Source organism: Topomyia yanbarensis, chromosome 3, assembly GCF_030247195.1.
Source record: "Topomyia yanbarensis strain Yona2022 chromosome 3, ASM3024719v1, whole genome shotgun sequence".
NCBI classification, from domain to species: Eukaryota; Metazoa; Arthropoda; class Insecta; order Diptera; family Culicidae; genus Topomyia; species Topomyia yanbarensis.
This window is the reverse complement of record NC_080672.1, coordinates 329732978-329748401: the sequence shown is the minus strand read 5'-3', so window position 1 is coordinate 329748401 and position 15424 is coordinate 329732978. Positions and strand designations below refer to the sequence as shown.

The following is a 15424-nucleotide window of genomic DNA, read 5'->3' as shown; positions in this document are numbered from 1 at the left end:
AAAAACTATTCAAAATGGTACACATGACATTGACTTGTTGTGGCAAAGAGTCCAGCAATGGCTGGCGGTACGTATCATTTTTCGTAGGTTTTCTAGGAAGGAACAAATCCTAATGTTTTGTAATATTTTTTGCACATGTTGATTTTTTTTGTATCGCAAGATTGAACAATGTTTTTCAACGTAACTGTAGGGTAGGTTTTTTATTTTTGGGGCAAAATTGGCGCAAACATTTTTTTTTTACGTTAAGTGAAAATGTTTCTTTTAAAGACGCAAATCAATTTTTTTCAAATTTTGTGAAAATTGTCTAAAAGCTTCAATACGTTACTGTGATAATTTTGAGATGGTTTTCGCAATGTTGTTTTCAACATTGCGCATTTAAGGGTTAAAATTGCTGCTCTTAAAAAAACGTTTTCAATTCACCAGAATTTGTCTGATGAGATTCTTTTATAACAATCAATATCTTCATTCATAATTCGCGTTTGAACACTTTTTTGTCGGATATACTAACATTCATTATATAGCAAAATTTACATAACACATGCGGCATAGTTGTATAAAAGGCAAATGTAACCACTTTTTGGCTTCGACATCATTGGAGTAGATCAAAGACTGCCCACAGTAGCTCAGAATAAAAGAACGGCAAGGGACGAACCCCGGTTGGTATTCGCTTCTGCGAGAAAAGAGAACCATTGAAATTTTGTTTGGATTAACTGATAATTTAACTTGTCAACACAACAATTTGACAGCTCTTAATGCTTGTTGCATTAAGTCAAAGATTGTTCCTATGCAAAGCTCAGTAATTTGTATTTGGTAATCGTCATCAGACCCGTAGGTTGGAAATCCAAGCTCATTAAGCAAAGGTCACAGAATGCCACCCTGCAGGGATGCCAGATTTACAGACATATCTGTATTTTACAGACTTTTGATGGTCTCCTACAGACGTAATCTGACATCTACAGACTTTTAAAAAAGTAACAGTGTTTAACAAAATTATACTAGAATAATTTGATTGGAATACGCGTGATTCCTTCACAATAGTTTACTAATTTCAAGCCACTTTTAAAGTAATAACCTAGTGTAAATAGGATTTACACAACCCTCTACAGACTTTTACAGACATTTTAATTATTCTTCTACAGACATTTCACAAAAACATGTGGCATCGCTGCCACCCTGAGGGCAGCCGCAAACACTCAATTGCCCTATCTCTGCCTATCTCAGTGACGAGCAAAGAAGGCGGTTACTAAGCATTACGTTTATCCATCCCGAGATACATGCAGATATTCCATGACCGCGCGTCGCTTCCAGGATAGACTGGAAGGACACTGTTTCTCAATGCTGTAATCAACATCGTGAAGCAGAGTGACTGTGGATTTCCCGCACTGATATGCATGTTGTATTTTGTGCAGTGAATATTCAACTAGGGGGTGGGCGTAGCGTATTGGTAAATCGATTGCCTTGTACGCAGCGCACCTGGGTTCGAGTCCCGACCCCGCACATAGGGTTAGAAATTTTTCATAAGAGATTTTTCTAACCCGAAGAGGCGAATGACCTTAAGGTTAAAACCTCTATAATCGAAATAAAAAAAAAAAAAAAAAATATTCAACTAAACGGACGTTCCTGATATGATGATCAATTATCTGTTCCAAAGCATTCAGAAGAAAAGGACTTAAGCTGATAGGCCTAAAACTCTTAGCTTCTTCATAGCTGAGCGCCCCCTTTGGCAATAAATCTAACAGTTATTTCTCGCCATGCTTTCGGGATATACCCGGTAGCAAGACTGGAAAGCCTAATCTTTTTCAAAACATGTTTGAGAATATCAAATCCCATTTGCAGTAGCATGGGAAGTATTCCACCTTTTCCAGGTGATTTGTATGGAGCAAAGCAGTCAACTACCCACTTGACCGATTCAGTGGTAACCAATGTGCGTGCTAACGCCCACGAGTCCGAATCTTCAGAATTAGATCTGTGGACATTGTTCAGCTCCAGATCGATACAGCCTGGAAAGTGTGCGTCGAAGAGACAATTAAGAACATCTTTTTCGCCCGTCACATAAACACCATCTCTGGTTTTTAAGGAGTTCATCTGAAAATCTTTCGATTTCGAGATTTTATTTAACCTAGCTAGCTTCGTTGAAAAATGGGGGGGGGGCACTTCATAAATTTTTACTCTGTACGTTTATGCTGGAGATTGATTTGTGCTATTCTTCGTGTTATTCACGGAACTACATCTTGACTTAGGGACTTCTACTTTCAGTCGCCTCCTACAGTTAGTCCGTAGTATAATTCTTAGCCGGTTGAAACAACCACTACCGACACTACCCGGCTTATCTAGGCAGTTCGTAGAAAGAGGCTGACATTGAAGGACAGCTTCCACAGATGGCCGAACAGCCAGTGATGGTAATTCAAAGTATGCATTCCCACTTCTTTTTGCTGACTTTGATCAACACTACTTGCCAGACTTCCCATGAACATCGACAAGTTTGTACCTGTGTGCAAAATTTCGTGCACGCGTTCAACCTAAAGTATGCTTCGTCTCGATATGAAGGTTCATCTCAAACATCGAACCCAAGCGAACGATGTACGAACTCTAGTTTCAACATCCATGTACACGGAAAAAATCCGTTCATAAATTTATGAGCAAAAGACGATTTCGTGAACTGATCGAATTATGAAAATCGTGACCAAGTTCTTGAAATTGTGAATAATAATAAATGTTAGATTGAAATAATAAAACCTAAAATGGAAATAGTGTTTCCAAAAAAACTAGTTCACCCCGAATATATACATGGCGCTTCATTCGAATATTTGATAGGGTTACTGTTGTTGTTCCCTGGACATGTTTAGTTTTTGTTATGATTCTTGTTCCTAATTTGGGAATACACAGCCGACAGTCAAACGTTGTTCATGATTTCAAGAGCTTATTCGCGATTCTTGTGAATTCTTATGACGTTACCGTGCTATTTTATTCATGAGTTTTCTATCGGATTTTTCTGTCAGATTAGCGGGATTTAGGATCTTAGTCGCGAGTTTCGTAATTCATATTCACGTAATCGTCATAATTTAGTCATGAGTGGAGTGATTCATGTTCATGATTTCAGGATCTTAGTCACGATTTTTGACATTTTTGTCGCGAGTCACGATTTTCGTAGTTTCTGTTCACGTTATCGTGACTTTTATTCCAGAGCTTTCTTTCGAATTTGACCCGTTAAGTAATATAACCCATTTTCATGATATCAGTAGTTTTATTCTGTGAAATATATCATGAACACGATTTGTGGTGCTCAACGCCGTTTTCGTTTTCTAACCAGACATCACACTGAACCTTATCAAATGAACAACGATGTTTGAGGTCGTAATAGTTTTCTCATATATACTGCTCGTACCTATTACTGTTCACTAGCAGCTGAACATTTCATGACAAAGTTCATGTAACGAAAATGATTCCACGACTAATACTCCAAATTTTGTGAAATAGTTCACGTTAAAGTTTTATTATCATGCTGTATGAAATTGAAAATAATTATAAATATATTCAAAATATTACAAGCTCACAAAATAGATCGTAAATCATGTGATAGAAATCACGAATTAGTTCACGAATCCATGGATAATAGTTCATGATTTTATTAACTATTTGACGATCAGGAATGGTCAGACGTGACTATTGTACTAGGGATCATGAATCAGTACACGAATCATATTTGATGATTTTGTGTACTTTTTCACGAACACGAATGGTAAGTCGTGATTAGTATATTAATATTCATGAACTAGTTCACGTATACATTAATAATATTTTATTATTGTGATGTATTTCACAGGCAAGTATGGTTGTGACTATGTACAAGAATTCATGAACCAGGTAACGATTTCATGAATATTTCATAATTTTGTGAACTATTTGACGCGCACGGATATCGGATCGTGACTAATATATTAAGAATCATGAGTTCACGAGGATTGAATGGATTCATGAATAAAATTCCGAGTTTCGTGAAATAGTTAGAATGTTTTGATTTTGTGAACTAATGTTTCTACATATAAGAATTGCAACACGAGTTAACCTTTGGTTGCATGAAATTTTTTTATAAAGTTGTGAACTAGTTCACGTACAGGAAATCAATTTGGTAGTGACAGGCCGAAAACTGTGACCGAAGTTCACAAAACAAAAACCAGTATTTTCACTAATAAAAGCGTAATGCTGGCGTTACTGAAGGGTAATTGGTCATAATTATAAAATACATGATTTTTGATCATGGCTCTTTTTTCGTATCGTAAAAAAATGCTTTATGCTATATTTCTCCTAAAATGAGAAAAATTTTGGGTGAAAACTATTTTTTTCTCCACTAAGGAGAAAATTATATATTCCTGGTTTGGACGTGAGTCTTTGTTTTTTTCCTCTCTTAAGGATTTTTACGAACGTGTCCATTGGAAAACAGACAGAGAAAGAATGTACGTGTACGTACACCGGGTGCGTGCACGAGAACGATTCTCACAAGGCAAAAAGAGTCAACGCTAATGATGATGAGAGTGAGAAAGAGAAAACTGCTGACTCGAACCTGTGTGTACGCTAGGTGTACGCACACCTTGTACGTAAATTAGGTTCGTTTGCACAGGCGAACATGTGCACGTGTTTTGTACGAAATCGCGTGTTCGTGATCGTACACAAAATGTGGGTTTAATATTAGCACAGAACCATAGCGAACATTGTGTACGATGTTCATTTGGGAAGACTGTTATTTACTGTAGGTGGTATTACATTTAGTCCGAATTCTTCACAGAAAACATACATTTCCAATGGCGAAGAAAGATATTAAATCGATTACGCAACCAATGAGAAATGACTGGTCAAAAAAGCGTACTTACTACCGTTGGTAGTCCGCGAAACTTTTCCATCCTTTGGTATTCCGAGTGTCTCCCAAACAAACGAATAAAGTTGAACGAAAATCAAAATTTAACATGTTTATAATAAAGACTTCAAAATAAAAAACGCTTTTAATCCACCTAACAGTGTGATGAGACATTTCTTTTAACTCTTATCACTCTCTTCGGATATTATGTCGTTTGAGAACATTTAGAACTTGATGCTTCGCGATGTTTTTGATAACACATACTACATGGGATTGTGGCAGGACACAGAGAATCGCTCAAATCAGCATAGGACAACATCAGTGCTAGAAATCTCAAACCAAATCAATGGGAGAGCGAAAAAATGGCCCATAAAATAGACATACAAACGAATTATTGCTAATGCTCTGTTAATAAAATATCTAAATTCCTCAATCAATGCATTGTGTTGGGAAAACTGAATTTTCCTAAAGGGGTTATGTATATTGTACTGAGCCAAAAAATCGAATTTTTTTTTGAATCGGAATGAAGTTTATACTTTACTCAAATTTTCAACGCGACTAAGACCTAAATATCAACGCTTTTTCTGGAAAAAAAAAGCGATACTAGCAGTGACACCATTCAAAGAAAATCAACAGTGAATATTTCCAGACTTGGTTTTATTTCCTATTTAAGAAATATTGTGTTTTACATTTCTTATAAAAGAAATGTATAGAATTCGCTCAAACTTTCAAGATTTTTTCCGAGGCCCGGAGGGCCGAGTCTTATATACCAATCGACTTAGCTCGACGATTTGGGACAATGTCTGTGTGTGTGTGTGTGTGTGTGTCTGTGTGTGTGTATGTAACGGACAAATTCTCATTCGTGTTTCTCAGCAATGGCTGAACCGATCTTATCCAAACCAATTTTAAATGAAAGAACTAAAAAACAGTATGAACGCTATTAATTTGTTTTTGATTCTGATGTTTAGTTTCCAAGATATGAATGTTTGAATGCGTAAAAATGGCGTTTTTTGCAGTTTTTTGAAATTATCTGCCGAAATTGACAATATAGATTAACAATTTATATGTTTTTGGACAGCTTTAACGAATACCTTTCGAACAAGCTATAGATTGTAGAAATCGGACTATTATCAAAAGAGATATTTAACATTAAATGCGGACGAAAGATTTTTATCATTTCCCATAGCCAGAAATATGACCAAAAACATATCTATTATTAACGCCAAAACGGCTTATTTTAGGTCAATAGTATCTTCGGAGAATTTAATGGAGGTAATATGGCCTTTCTTCTGGAATTGTGCTTTTGGTGATTAATCACCCTATGAGTGAGATATTTTCACAAATTTTCTTGGAAGTGATTATATCGAAATGATGTCTTCAGCAAATTTGTAGCTCTTACTTTTGCGAATAACTTTACTAAAGACTTTAAATATCTATTTTGAATACTTTAAAAGTTATGGCTTGTTGTTTGTTGATTACTCTTTGTCGCCCATTTATTGTTCAATATAGTAATAATCCATTGAAATAAGCTAAACATTATTTCGATAAAACGACTTTTGTATTTCATTTTACTATCTACAACCGCTACAAATAATCACCGAACACTTCCAAGTTGTCTGGAAGGAACTTGATACCTTATCAGTACAAAAATGTTCATTTGTGCGAACCTTCTCACTGCAATTTTTCTAACTTACAACCATCGGATCGATCTGAAACATATCGGAAAATGAAAAGCGAAAAAAATAACTCCAAGCAACGGCGTAGCCAAGAGAAGGTTTTGGGGTTTAACACCGTACAACACCCCCCCCCCCCCACAACACCCAAAAAAAATATTGGATTGAAGTTGAAAATTTATTGATGCAGACTGATTCAATTCAATATTACAATAACAATTATCTGATCCGTGGATTGATAACCTGTTGTTGTTAACATCATTAGGACTTTTGATAAATTGTCGGAATGGGGTCCTGATATGTAACTGATCTATTGGTCTTGATTTCACAGTTGTCTAATTGCATCAATATCAAATTCCTGCCTGAAAACATTCCAATAGAAAATTCCAGAGTTCTGTAATCAATCATAATCCTCAGATTTCTTTTCAAATTGAGCTCGTTTTTGTAGAGATGTACTGTAATAAGGGTCTTTATTTAATAGGAAGCGAAGTTAAAATTGATTTAATGTCTATGAAACATAGAACTGCTCACCAAAAAAATGCATAACTTTCAACATTTGCCAAAAATGTTTTTGTCTTTCTCATTCACTCTAAAATTCGTCAATCTAATCCCGACCCGGAGGACCGAGTGTCATATGCCAATCGACTGAGTTTGTCGAGATCGGAAAATGTCTGTGTGTGTATGTATGTGTGTATGTGGAAAAAAATGTGACCTCAGTTTCTCAGAGATGGCAGGACCGATTTACACAAAGTTAGTCTCAAATGAAAGGTACAACCTTCCCATCGGCTGTTATTGAATTTTTTATTGATTGGACTTCCGGTTCCGGAGTTACGAGTTGAAGAGTGCAATCACACAGCAAATTCTCATATAAACTGAAATGAAAAATTTTCAACATCAAATTTGTATTTTTGATGCCAAATGACTTTAAAATGCATGAAACATTGAGATGTTTGACAAAAATTGACTTCTTTGGGCTTTGGTACATTTTTGCCTTTCTCATATAGAAAGGTTATGCAATCACTCTAAAAATCGTCATTTTCGGCTGCACCTGGACCTCTCGGATCTTTCTCCATGATCCGCCGCTGGTTTCAAGCGATGTTTCAGTATCACATAGTATCTCAAGATCGTGGCTGTCGATCCATTGTATGTATGTGCAAATCGTACTGAACATGTAATATTCATTCCCACCATTGTATTGAACATAACCAGCCATGGAATCGTAGTCTGGACAAATGAGACAAGCACAATTGCACCACTAGATGGATTAAAACAGGTTTTTATTTTGGGAATGCGTCGAATTGAGACGAAAACGTAATATGATTAATAACGAGGATAACACTTTCCGAATGTAGAGAGAAATTTATGAAAAATGATGATTTCCATTCGACTCTAGCAGGTTCTGATCGATTTTGATGAGCATTTGATTTTTGTTGTATGACCAATTGTATGTATAGGTCAAATGTTTAAAAACAGTAATTTAAGGTCAAGATAACATCATTTTGAAACCGCCAATTTCGGAGGTTTAGTATCTTCGATGAGTTTTACAAACGTTAAACAGCGCATCATTTGATAAAACAATTTTGACGGTATATTGTCCAAGAAGTATTTATGGTGAATTTTCTCAGGTTAATATTCAGGACTACAATAAAGTCGCAACAAATTCGCTAAAGACACGAACCTTGTTACTGTTTTCTGGAAAATAATTCTGCATAATTTTAAAACTTCAAAAATTATGGTTTCGGAATTATGCCGTTTAGACAGTAAGATCGATTTTCACCAAACCCCCGCCAAACCGAATTTCTGGCTACGCCGCTGACTTCAAGTAAGTAGAAACAAAGTCGTTCTACACTCGTTCACAAGAAACTTCTTCGAATGCTGAATATCTATTATAATACATTGACACCCCAATTGTATCAGCCAAATATGTATTGCCAAATATGATTTTTTTATTGCATCGAACTACAACAATTTTTAGGTAGCTTTCAAGAGGTTATTTTATAGACTTCTTCCAAAATTTGGCGAACCTATTCCAATTCGTATACCAATTAATTGGTATACTTAAGGGTTTATATGTTGCAGATACAGAAAATACTGAAATTTTCAGCTTTTGTCCTACACAATATTACGAAAGCTTATTAAACAATTTTTCCTAATAAGTTTGTGAAAATTATAAACTATTTGAAATTTTTTAATAGTTTAATTTTTTATTTAACCGTGATTTTTTAATAAAGAGTTACCATCGCTTCACAACGTAGTCTATTTTTCATGGCTTGCGGTGAGTACGATCTCTCGAATTGCTGAACTGAAAATTATGGAATGGAAAATAATTTTTAGTGTTCTTTACAGATTTAACTCGCCGCGCAGATAGCTCTGAATTAGACCCGCTGGTGCCCTAAGACGATTTCGCTAGATTTTCGGAGCACTGTGCACCCAGTGAATTAACGCATGTGACGGAAGGCTATCGAAAAGTTTCGTGAAAATGAAAATTCCAGTAATGATGATGATTTCCCCAAACGGTTCGTTTTCGAGAGGTTTTTATTTGTTCTTTGACATTGGGATTAGCGGTAATAATTCAAATCAAGGATACTACTGAGAAGTCACCTTTAGAAATAGTCGATGTCGAAGTAAAATTTGGAACTATGCACGCAGGCACTTCAGAGATAACGTGATATCAGGAGCTGCGATTTCATTTCAACGCTTTTTTGTGAAAAGGGCGATATTCACAAATGTAAACATAAGGCTTTTTTCATACATCCGAATGATAAATAAATAACCCCTTTAGGAAAATTCAGTTTTCCCACCACAATTTGGATATTTTATTAACAGAGCATTAACAATAATTCGTTGGAATGTCTATTTTATGGGACATTTTTTCGCTTTCCCATTGATTTGGTTTGAGATTTCTAGCACTGATGTTGTCCTATGCTGATTTGAGCGATTCTCTGAGTCCTGCCACTATCCCATGTAGTATGTGTTATCAAAAACATCGCGAAACATCAAGTTCTAAATGTTCTCAAACGATATAATATCCGAAGAGAGTGATAAGAGTTATAAGAAATGTCTATCACACTGTTAGGTGGATTAAAAGCGTTTTTTACATCCTAGATTGCATGATTCAGTGATCGAAACCCAAAACTTCATGAATTATTTGAAATTATTAAATTAAAATTTGTGTTTGCTATTGAAATTGACAAAATGATAGTATCGCCCCTTTGACGATTGTTTACTTTTTCGGTCCCATCTGTCAGCATTGAAGTATCACCCTTACATTTTGTTTACAATACCAATTTTACAATTGGTGGGGGTTTGGTGAAAATCGATCTTACTGTCCAAACGGCATAATTCCGAAACCGTAATTTTTGAAGTTTTAAAATTATGCAGAATTAATTTTTCAAAAAATAGTAACAGAGTTCGTGTTTTTAGCGAATTTGTTGAGACTTTATTGTAGTCATGAATATTAACCTGAGAAAATTCACCATAAATACTTCTTGGACGATATACCGTCAAAATTATTTTATCAAATGATGCGCTGTTTAACGTTTGTAAAACTCATCGAAGATACTAACCCTCCGAAATTGGCGGTTTCAAAATGATGTTATCTTGACCTTAAATTACTGTTTTTGAACATTTGACCTATACATATAATTGGTCATACAACAAAAATCAAATTCTCATCAAAATCGATCAGAACCTGCTAGAGTCGAATGGAAATCGTAATTTTTCATAAATTTCTCTCTACATTCGGAAAGTGTTATCCTCGATATTAATCATATTACGTTTTCGTCTCAACTCGACGCATTCCCAAAATGAAAACCTGTTTTAATCCACCTAGTGGTGCAGTTGTGCTTTTCTCATTTGTCCAGACTACGATTCCATGGCTGGTTATGTTCAATACAATGGTGGAATTAAATATTACATGTTCAGTTCGATTTGCACATACGTATAATGGATCGACAGCCACGATCTTGAGATACTGACCGCCGCTGGTTTCAAGCGATGTTTCAGTATCACATAGTAAGATCCGGGAGGTTCGGGTCCTGCCGAAAATTTTCAACTTGTTAAGTAATTTTAAACTAGTTTTAATTTTAAAGTAGCAACCACTTACTGCATACTCCCTCCGGGCCGGTATGATTGACGATTTTTAGAGTGATTGGATAACCTTTCTATATGAGAAAGGCAAAAATGTCCCAAAAAAATCAATTTTTGTCACACATTATTTTTTTCGAGTTTACATCAAATCTCGATGTTTCATGCATTATAAAGTCATTTGGCATCAAAAATACAAATTTGATTTTGAAAATTTTTCATTTCAGTTTATATGGGAATTTGCTGTGTGATTGCACTCTTCAACTTGTAACTCCGGAACCGGAAGTCCAATCAATAAAAAAAATCAATTGCAGCCGATGGGAAGGTTATACCTTTCATTTGAGACAAACTTTGTGCAAATCGATCCAGCCATCTCTGGTTAACAGAGGTCACATTTTTCACACACACACAGACATTTTCCGATCTCGACGAACTGAGTCGATTGGCATATGACACTCGGCCCTCCCGGTCGGGATTAGATTGACGAATTTTAGAGTGAATGAGAAAGGCAAAAATATTTTAGCAAATGTTGAAAGTTATGCATTTTTTTGGTGAGCTGTTCTATGTTTCATAGACATTAAATCAATTTTAAACTCTTCAGTCTACTTTCTATTTCTGCCGCAGTCAGACGTACAATCGAGCCAAGTGAACAACAGGCCTCTCGATCTAGTGTGCATTGTCTCGAGAACAAAGGAAATATCGGATTATTCTTGTCATCATGAGTAAAGTTGACGAAAAAGCTCTACTCCGACCCAACGCAGCGGTCGTTGACTTTAAATTTTGTTTAAAACGACCGAGTTTTAGTGAAGTGGAATACCTTCTGAAGGTAAAAATGCAACTTAGGCTTGCGGATGTCTTGTACCTTCAGTATCATCATCTTCGCAATGTAGTGTTAATATCATTCAATACGTTAGCACAAGCCGAGCGTTTCGTTTTAAAGAACAACTTAAAACACGTGGTTGAAAATGACAACGTTGGATTTAAGATTCCCTTATACATTGAGAATGATTATATAGATGTAAGGTTATATGACCTATCACCTCGTACCCCTCCTGAGCCAATTGCAAAATGCATGTCGCAATACGGAGAAGTAGAATCCGTTACACCTGATACTTGGAGAAACTTCTTCCCGGGTACTCCTAACGGCGTTTTTGTAGTGAGGATGCGGGTTGAAAGGCCTATACCCTCCTACTTGGCAATAAAACTCAATACTCACGGAACTACAATTATGCAAACTACGTTATGCACCCATGAAGGGCAAACTCCCACGTGCAAGTATTGTAATCAAACAGTACACCACGGACAACCTTGCGCGGAAGATACAGAGGAAAATGCATCTCAACCGATTGCCAACTCATCTACGGCAAACCAACCTAAAACAGAGTTTTCAATACCAATGCCTGAACCACAAACGGTGGCCAAATTTGTGGCAGCTGTTCAGACCATAATGACAACCGCAAAAGAATCATCCAGCATCCCAAAAGCAACTGTAAGCAACTTCGGCAACGAATGCAGTAACAATGACGACGGATTTACACTGATCAACAATAAGTGCAAGAAGCAAGGGAGAACATCTGATCCCGGACACCAAGCCAGCTTCGACCGGGACGTGAAAAACAAGAGAGAATTAAATGACCCCCCTGACGCTGTTTGCCAACAGACCTCGCGAAAAAAGGTCTCCGCTCGCAATAAAAAGTTGCGCGCACGAGATCCAATTAATTAATTCTTGTTTGTATTTTTATTTTTACATGTATTGTAAACGTATAAAAGATCTACGGCTCCGTTAAGCTACCGCTATGAGCCGTGTCAAATAAACGAATTAAAAAAAAATCAATTTTAACTTCGCTTCCTATTAAATAAAGACCCTTATTACAGTACATCTCTACAAAAACGAGCTCAATTTGAAAAGAAATCTGAGGATTATGATTGATTACAGAACTCTGGAATTTTCTATTGGAATGTTTTCAGGCAGGAATTTGATATTGATGCAATTAGACAACTGTGAAATCAAGACCAATAGATCAGTTACATATCAGGACCCCATTCCGACAATTTATCAAAAGTCCTAATGATGTTAACAACAACAGGTTATCAATCCACGGATCAGATAATTGTTATTGTAATATTGAATTGAATCAGTCTGCATCAATAAATTTTCAACTTCAATCCAATTTTTTGGGTGTGGTGGGGGGGGGGGCGTTGTATGATGTTAAACCCCAAAACCTTCTCTTGGCAACGCCATTGCTTGGAGTTATTTATTTCGCTTTTCATTTTCCTATATGTTTCAGATCGATCCGATGGTCATGAGTTAGAAAAATTGCAGTCAGAAGGTTCGCACAAATGAACATTTTTGCACTGATAAGTTATCAAGTTCCTTCCAGACAACTTGGAAGTGTTCGGTGATTATTTCTAGCGGTTGTAGATAGAAAAATGAAATACAAAATTTATCGAAATAATGTTTGGCTTATTTCAATGGATTATTACTATATTGAACAATAAATAGGCGACAAAGAGTAATCCACAAACAACAAGCCATAACTTTTAAAGTATTCAAAATAGATATTTGAAGTCTTCAGTAAAGTTATTCGCAAAAGTAAGAGCTACAAATTTACTGAAGGCATCATTTCGATATAATCACTTCCAAGAAAATTTGTGAAAATATCTCACTCATAGGGGGATTAATCAGCATAAGCACAATACCAAAAGAAAGGGCATATTATCTACATTAAATTCTCCGAAGATACTATTGACCTAAAATAAGCCGTTTTGGCGTTAAAAATAGATTACATGTTTTTGGTCATATTTCTGGCAATGGGAAATGATAAAAATCTTTCGTCCGCATTTAATGTTAAATATCTCTTTTGATAATAGTCCGATTTCAACAATCTATAGCTTGTTCGAAAGGTATTCATTAATGCTATCTAAAAACATATAAATTGTTAATCTATATCGTCAACTTCGGCAAATAATTCCAAGAAACTGCAAAAAACGCCATTTTTACACATTCAAACATTCATATCTTGGAAACTAAACATCAGAATCAAAAACAAATTAATAGCGTTCATACTGTTTTTTAGTTCTTTCATTTAAAATTGGTTTGGATAAGATCGGTTCAGCCATTGCTGAGAAACACGAATGAGAATTTGTCCGTTACATACACACACACAGACACACACACAGACATTGTCCCAAATCGTCGAGCTGAGTCGATTGGTATATAAGACTCGGCCCTCCGGGCCTCGGAAAAAATCTTGAAAGTTTGAGCGAATTCTATACATTTCTTTTATAAGAAATGTAAAAACGCTTTTAATCCACCTAACAGTGTGATGAGACATTTCTTATAACTCTTATCACTCTCTTCGGATATTATATCGTTTGAGAACATTTAGAACTTGATGTTTCGCGATGTTTTTGATAACACATACTACATGGGATAGTGGCAGGACTCAGAGAATCGCTCAAATCAGCATAGGACAACATCAGTGCTAGAAATCTCAAACCAAATCAATGGGAAAGCGAAAAAATGTCCCATAAAATAGACATTCCAACGAATTATTGTTAATGCTCTGTTAATAAAATATCCAAATTGTGGTGGGAAAACTGAATTTTCCTAAAGGGGTTATTTATTTATCATTCGGATGTATGAAAAAAGCCTTATGTTTACATTTGTGAATATCGCCCTTTTCACAAAAAAGCGTTGAAATGAAATCGCAGCTCCTGATATCACGTTATCTCTGAAGTGCCTGCGTGCATAGTTCCAAATTTTACTTCGACATCGACTATTTCTAAAGGTGACTTCCCAGTAGTATCCTTGATTCGAATTATTACCGCTAATCCTAATGTCAAAGAACAAATAAAAACCTCTCGAAAACGAACCGTTTGGGGAAATCATCATCATTACTGGAATTTTCATTTTCACGAAACTTTTCGATAGCCTTCCGTCACATGCGTTAATGCACTGGGTGCACAGTGCTCCGAAAATCTAGCGAAATCGTCTTAGGGCACCAGCGGGTCTAATTCAGAGCTATCTGCGCGGCGAGTTAAATCTGTAAAGAACACTAAAAATTATTTTCCATTCCATAATTTTCAGTTCAGCAATTCGAGAGATCGTACTCACCGCAAGCCATGAAAAATAGACTACGTTGTGAAGCGATGGTAACTCTTTATTAAAAAATCACGGTTAAATAAAAAATTAAACTATTAAAAAATTTCAAATAGTTTATAATTTTCACAAACTTATTAGGAAAAATTGTTTAATAAGCTTTCGTAATATTGTGTAGGACAAAAGCTGAAAATTTCAGTATTTTCTGTATCTGCAACATATAAACCCTTAAGTATACCAATTAATTGGTATACGAATTGGAATAGGTTCGCCAAATTTTGGAAGAAGTCTATAAAATAACCTCTTGAAAGCTACCTAAAAATTGTTGTAGTTCGATGCAATAAAAAAATCATATTTGGCAATACATATTTGGCTGATACAATTGGGGTGTCAATGTATTATAATAGATATTCAGCATTCGAAGAAGTTTCTTGTGAACGAGTGTAGAACGACTTTGTTTCTACTTACTTGAAGTCAGCGGCGTAGCCAGAAATTCGGTTTGGCGGGGGTTTGGTGAAAATCGATCTTACTGTCTAAACGGCATAATTCCGAAACCATAATTTTTGAAGTTTTAAAATTATGCAGAATTATTTTCCAGAAAACAGTAACAAGGTTCGTGTCTTTAGCGAATTTGTTGCGACTTTATTGTAGTCCTGAATATTAACCTGAGAAAATTCACCATAAATACTTCTTGGACAATATACCGTCAAA

General features: G+C 35.7%; 1 protein-coding gene across 1 annotated transcript in view; it reads left to right on the top strand.

Moving 5' to 3' along the window:
• The window catches only part of LOC131693100 (myosin light chain kinase, smooth muscle-like), an 89559-nt gene that overhangs the window by 48447 nt on the left and 25688 nt on the right, over window positions 1–15424 (top strand). The window lies entirely within an intron of this gene.